The sequence below is a fragment of the Humulus lupulus genome, chromosome X (assembly GCF_963169125.1).
Source record: "Humulus lupulus chromosome X, drHumLupu1.1, whole genome shotgun sequence".
Lineage (NCBI taxonomy): Eukaryota > Viridiplantae > Streptophyta > Magnoliopsida > Rosales > Cannabaceae > Humulus > Humulus lupulus.
Window position 1 is genome coordinate 214,948,881 of NC_084802.1, and position 6,516 is coordinate 214,955,396.

A 6,516-nucleotide genomic window follows, 5' to 3' on the forward strand; every position below is an offset into this window, starting at 1 on the left:
AATTTGTCTAAGGACGTTCTTAAGTCTAATTCATCTTTTACTTCATACCTTCCTCCTATTTTTGGTGAATTAGTTGACCTAGACCTAGGATCAAAATAATTCCATTGTTGTGAATTGACAGACAAATCTTCAAGGGCGTCCCAAGCCTCTTGTCCTTGAAATTTTTAAAAATTTCCAGTATGCATAGATTGAATCATTTGACGATTAGAGGGAGTCAAACCATCATAAAAATATTTTACAAGTCTCCATTTTTCAAAACCATGATGAGGACATTTGAATAATAAATCTTTAAATCTTTTCCAACATTCATAAAACTCTTCATTATCTTTTTGAAAAAACTCGGAGATTTCTCTCCTTAGACTATTAGTTTTAGACATAGGAAAAAATTTCAGCAAGAATTTATTATAAAGTTAATTTCATGTAGTTATAGACCCTGTGGGAAGGGAATTTAACCAAGCTTTTTATTTTTCTTTTAATGAAAAAGGGAACAATCTTAGTTTGACCAACTCATCATAAATTTTTTGAAATTTAAATGCTGAGCAAATTTCTAAGAAATCTTTGACATGCATGTAAGGATCCTCTCTATCTAACCCATAAAAAGATGGAAACAATTGAATGATTGATGGTTTAACCTCAAAATGGGGCAGAAGTGGTAGGAAGAACGATACATGAAGGGGCATTAGATGAAATAGGCGCAAAATATTCAGGCAAAGTTTTTTCAGGCACAACATTTTCATCAACATGATTAGCAATTGGTTCCATGATGCTCAAATTTTTACTAACACTTTCAATTTCAAACAAAGATAAACGTCTTTTACTAATCAATTTTTAGAGTTACGTTCCCAATGATGCATACAATTTTCACAATCAAGGCAACAAAGATAATCTCAAACAAGCAATTTTCTAATGTGGAAGACCAGTTAAAACCGCAACCACAGAGCATATTTAGAATTTTTAGAGATTTCACAACAATATAATTTTTATGGTTTACTTGTCCCCAGGCCTATTTGATTCCACTTACTCGCACACTACTAACAACTCCCCGAGGTTAATTAGTAGAGGCAGATTGGGAATTTTGTTCAAATTTCCTTTAAGCAAAAATTACTTATGGAGAAAGGACAAGATTTATGTTTCTTTTTTTTTCAAGTATTTTTTTCACAATTACACTAAAATACGATAAAAGACAAAGAAAAATAAGGTAAAATTAAATAAGACTATAAAAAATTAGGCAAGAGTAAGGAGGTATATCACGCCATCAACCATAACAAAAATAAGGTAAAAATTAGGAGGCACAAGTGCCATCAACTAAAACATAAGATAAAGGACTAGGAGGCAAAATTGCCATCAACTAGTAACTTGCAATAAATAAATAAAAATAACAACAAGATAAATAAAGAAAATTACAACAAAGGTTAGGAGGCACAAGTGTCGTCAACTAACAAAGATATAAAACAAATAAAATTACAACAAAATTAGGAGGCACAAGTGCAATTAACTATAAAAATTAAAAAGATAGATAGGAGGCACAAGTGTCATCAACTAAAAAACAATACATATAAAAATATGATAACTCTACAAAATAGAGTTATTTTACCACTTTTTATGTGCTAATTGTTGCTTAATTCTTGAGTTTTTAATTGATTTATTAAGTTTTTAAGTAATTATGAATTTAGTAGTACTATCATGATTTTATATAATTTTGTATGTTTTTATAAGTATTTTTTTGCAAAATGTTAATTGAATTATTATTGTTAAGTTAGTGGTAAAAAATGTTGTATTATTGAACTTAATTGTAAAATATAAATTAAGTTATAATTAATATTTTCAAAGAATTAAATTAATTTATTTTATAGTTGAAAATATTTTATTATGATTTATTTTATATTTATTTTGTATGGAATTTATGGTATTTTTGGGTTTTAAAAAGTGAGGAAAAGAATGAAGAAAAGTGGCGTTTTTGAGAAAAAAAGAAACGAAAACTAGCATTTTTAAAATGCCATCTGCCCAAGGCCAAGCCCAGGCCCATTTTCAATTACTCCTCCTGCCGCCACCTATCTCCAATGCCAGCCTCCAAAGCTCCACTGAAGCTCACGCATCACACCCAAGAGTATCACATATGCATCTTCCTTCAAGCCTATTGCTCTAGGCCCATTTGCACATCAACAAAGCAGCCTTCATCTCCACGTGACCCAGCTCCCCACGCCTCTTGAAGCACTCCTTCAGCAAGCCAGGCCCGCCTGGCCCAATCAAGCATATAAGCCCACATTCAGCAAGCCCATCTGCCTTTTGACCAGCCCAAAGAAAAAAAACTAGTATTTTTCTGAATTAGTCAAAATCACCAAATAGCCAAAAATAACATTTTTCTTCCCAATATCTTTCTTCTTTCACTCAAATATCAATTCATTCTTCCCTATTTTTCTTACCTAAATAAACATTCCTAATTCATTTTTTACCCTAACTTTTCACTAATCTTTTACCCAACCAAACATTTCATCTTTCCAATACTCTTACACTTACTCTATTTATCCTACTACTTCCCAACACAATTAAATTAATCAATTTATCTATTTTAATTTGATTAATTTAATCTCCATATTTTGCCTATAAATAGAGTCTTGTAAGACCATTTGGGGAGCTCTTCTTCTTCATTTTTTTCAACATCTTCTACACATTTTTTCTTTCTTCTTTTCACTAGTTTCTCTCTACCATTTTCATCTTTTGAAGAGCATGTCAAGTATGTTATTTTGTAATTTTTATCTAGTTATGAGCTTCTAATCTTTTTCAAAGGCTATTAAGATGATGATGAAGCAAAATGTAACTAGATAGTATTTTTTGTTGTATGTTGATTTCCCATTTGTACAACATTGTTTATGGATTTTTCTATCAAAGATATGCATTTTTCATCTATTATTGATTGTTAAAGCATATTACACTTAGTTCTTCATTATGCAAAAATATGATATTCTTTGATTAAATGTTTTTCATTAAATTGTTCACATCTAATTCTTAGAGCATAAGTATCATATTTTTCCTAAACATAATCTCTTTGATTTTTTGTAGTTTCATTAGGTTGTAACACAACTAATGCTTAGAAATTATATCTTATATAAGTGAAGAAAAATCCTACATTTTTTAAAGAGTAACTTGTGCTTGAATAGAAAATATATTTTGAAAAAATATATAGTGTGATTTATTTCAACTATATCAAAACTTGGGAATCAATATACTTATAAATACTATTGAACTTGCATTTTGTGGATTCTAACATCTTAATAATCTTATTTTACATATCTCATTTGAAAATCATTTTTCTATTTAATCTTAAATCTTTTTATTACTTGTCTTTTATTTTTCTAAAACAAAATCTCATCAAATATTTGGAACTAGGTTAGAATATTATTGCTTTGTTTGAAATAGTTTCTTTTGATGTTAGTCAACTCCCATGGGTTCGAACTCGTACTTACATGAACATTATATTCCGAAACGATTCGTGCACTTGCGAGTTTAATTATTGAAACACCCTCTTTTGGATACAACAAGTTTTTGACGCCGTTGCCGGGGAGTTGCAAGAAAGAAACGATCTTTCTACAAGGTAAGTAACATTCTTCTACTAGTTATTTTATTTTTATTTGCACTATTATCTTAAAAAAATATATATATCTATAAAAAAAAAATCGAAAAAAAAGAGTAAAAATCGAAAAAGAAAGAAAAGAAAGTTATACATATATTTATTTATATTATTATATTATATATATATATCTTGGTAGTTGGTGGCATTTAGTTCCTCCTACTTATTAGTTGAGTGCATTAGTGCCTCCTAACCCTTTTTTCTTTTTCTTTTACTTTTTATGTTCTTTTAGTTGAGTGCATTTGTGCCTCCTAAATACTTGATAGTTGAGTGCATTTTTTGCCTCCTACATACTTGAGCAATCTATCTCCTCTAGTGATGGCATTAGTGCCTCCTAGCTTTTATTTTTTATTTTTTATTTATCTTAGTTGATGGCACTAGTGCCTCCTAAGTTTTATTATTATTATCATTATTATTATTAATGTTGGTTGATGACATTAGTGCCTCCTAATTTTATTTTTGTTGATCATTTAGTTGATGGCATAAGTGCCTCCTAATTTTTATATAACTATTTACTATTGCTATTGTCATTTTTTTTTCTTAATTATCACATTTCTATTGTCATTTTTTTTCTTAATTATCGCATTTAGTTAGTTGTAATTTTATTGTTTAAGAAAATACTTGAAAAAAAAACTAAAAAAAAAAAAAACAAAAACAAAGCTTGTTCTTTCAACATAAGCAATTTTTGCTTAAAGGAAATTTGACAAAGTTCCCATCCACGCTTATTAATTAACCTCGGGGAGTTGTTATTAAGTTGTGAGTAAGTGGAATCAAATAGGCCTGGGAACAAGTTAAACAAAAAAAAATAATAAAAAAATCATAAAAAAATATATATATATAAATATTATAATCTCTTCTTGTTATAAGTATGCTCTGTGGTTGCGGTTCTAACTGATCTTCCACATCAGAAATTTGTTTTCTTGTGATTGTTTGTGTTACTTGGTGAATTTGTGACATTGTATGCATCAGTGGCATCGTAATTCAAAAAATCGTTTGGTGAAAAAATTAGTGTCTTTACGTGAAATTGAAAGTGTTTTTGAAAATTTAAGCATAATGGAACAAGAACCTAATGTTGTGCAAGTAAAAACTCTTCTTGAATACTTTTCACCTATTTCATCTAATGCTCCATCATGCATTGTTTTGCCCACTACTAATGCCACTCATTTTGAACTTAAACCATCAATCATTTAATTGTTACCATCATTTTATGGTTTAGAAAGAGAGGATCCATACATGCATGTAAAAGACTTTTTGGAAATTTGCTCAACCTTTCGTTTTCAAAAATTTTCAGATGAGTTGGTTAAACTTAGGTTGTTTCCTTTTTCCTTAAAAGATAGAGCCAAAGCTTGGTTAAACTCACTTCCAACTGGAACCATAACTACTTGGGATCAACTTTTTAATAAATTCCTTGCTAAATTTTTCCCCATGTCTAAAACTGATAGTTTAAGAAGAGAAATCTCCGAATTTTATCAAAAAGATAACGAAGAATTTTATGAATGTTGGGAAAGATTTAAAGATTTATTATTAAAATATCCCCACCATGGTTTTGAAAAATTGAGACTTGTAAAATATTTTTATGATGGTTTAACCCCTTCAAACCGACAAATGATTCAATCCATGCATACCGAATTTTTTTTAAAATTACAAGGGCAAGAGGCTTGGGACGCTCTTGAAGAATTGTCTGTTAATTCACAACAATGGAATTATTCTGAGCCTAGGTCTAGAGCCAACCCTTCACCAAAAAGAGAAGGAAAATATGAAATAAAAGAAGAAAGTGATTTAAGAACATCATTTGAAAAACTAGCAAGAAAAGTAGACACCTTAGTAATAAGTCAATCTATGAATTCTCATGTGCAACCTAAAAAAGATGTTTGTTCTTTATGTGCTAGTTCATGTCATAATGCTCAATCATGTCCTTCTTTTGTTGAAACATTTTCTGAAGAGGCTAATGCTTTACATTCATATGGAAAACCTTCTTCTGATAGCCCATTTTCCAACACATACAATCCAAATTGGAGAAACCATCCTAATTTTTCATGGAGACAAAATCAACCACAAATGAATCAAGGAAACCAATTCCACATGCCAAATCCAAATCATGCCCAACCAAGTCAACCTTACCCTCCACAAAGAAAATCTTCCTTAGAAGACACCTTACAACAATTCATGCAATCCACCCAACAAATCTTACAAAATCAGTCTCAATCCATTGCCAAACTCGAGACACAATTGGGTCAACTTGCTAATGCTGTAACCGAGAGAGAAAAAGGAAGATTTCCTAGCCAACCCATCCCAAATCCTAAAGGCCAATATGAAATAGGAACTCCTAGTCATAAAGAAGAAGCTAAGTCTATTTCAACTCTTAGGTCCAGAAAACAAATTGTCAAACCCGATTACATACCTCAAGTTGAAAAAGACCAAAGCCAATCTCAAGGTTCCAACACAAATGACCTTTCAAAAGATGATGCTCAAATCCTTCCTTCCATTCCAAAAGCTCCTTTTCCACAAAGATTAATTCCACTCAAGAAAGGCAACCAATATAGTGACATCTTAGAAGTTTTCAAACAAGTAAGCATCAACATTCCTTTCTTAGATGCCATTAAACAAATTCCTGCCTATTCTAAATTCTTAAAAGACCTTTGCACTGTTAAAAGAAACACAAATGTTCCAAAAAAGGCGTTTTTAACTGAACAAGTTAGCTCCATAATTCAACATAAAAGCCTTGTGAAATAAAAAGATCCCGGTTGTCCAACAATTTCATGCATCATTGGCGATCATTTCATTAACAAAGCTTTACTTGATTTAGGAGCTAGTGTGAATTTACTGCCTTATTCTGTGTATAAGCAACTTGGTCTAGGAGAATTAAAACCAACTTCTATAACACTTCA

At 30.4% G+C, this 6,516-nt stretch overlaps 2 non-coding genes across 2 annotated transcripts; one reads left to right on the forward strand and one right to left on the reverse strand.

The window, feature by feature from the left end:
- The first annotated feature begins 255 nt into the window (after positions 1-255).
- On the forward strand, positions 256-362 carry LOC133807615 (small nucleolar RNA R71). Its single transcript, XR_009879517.1, has one exon. It is a non-coding gene; the product is annotated as a small nucleolar RNA R71 (small nucleolar RNA).
- A 4,706-nt stretch (positions 363-5,068) lies between these two features.
- On the reverse strand, positions 5,069-5,175 carry LOC133807845 (small nucleolar RNA R71). Its single transcript, XR_009879733.1, has one exon. It is a non-coding gene; the product is annotated as a small nucleolar RNA R71 (small nucleolar RNA).
- Positions 5,176-6,516: the final 1,341 nt, after the last annotated feature.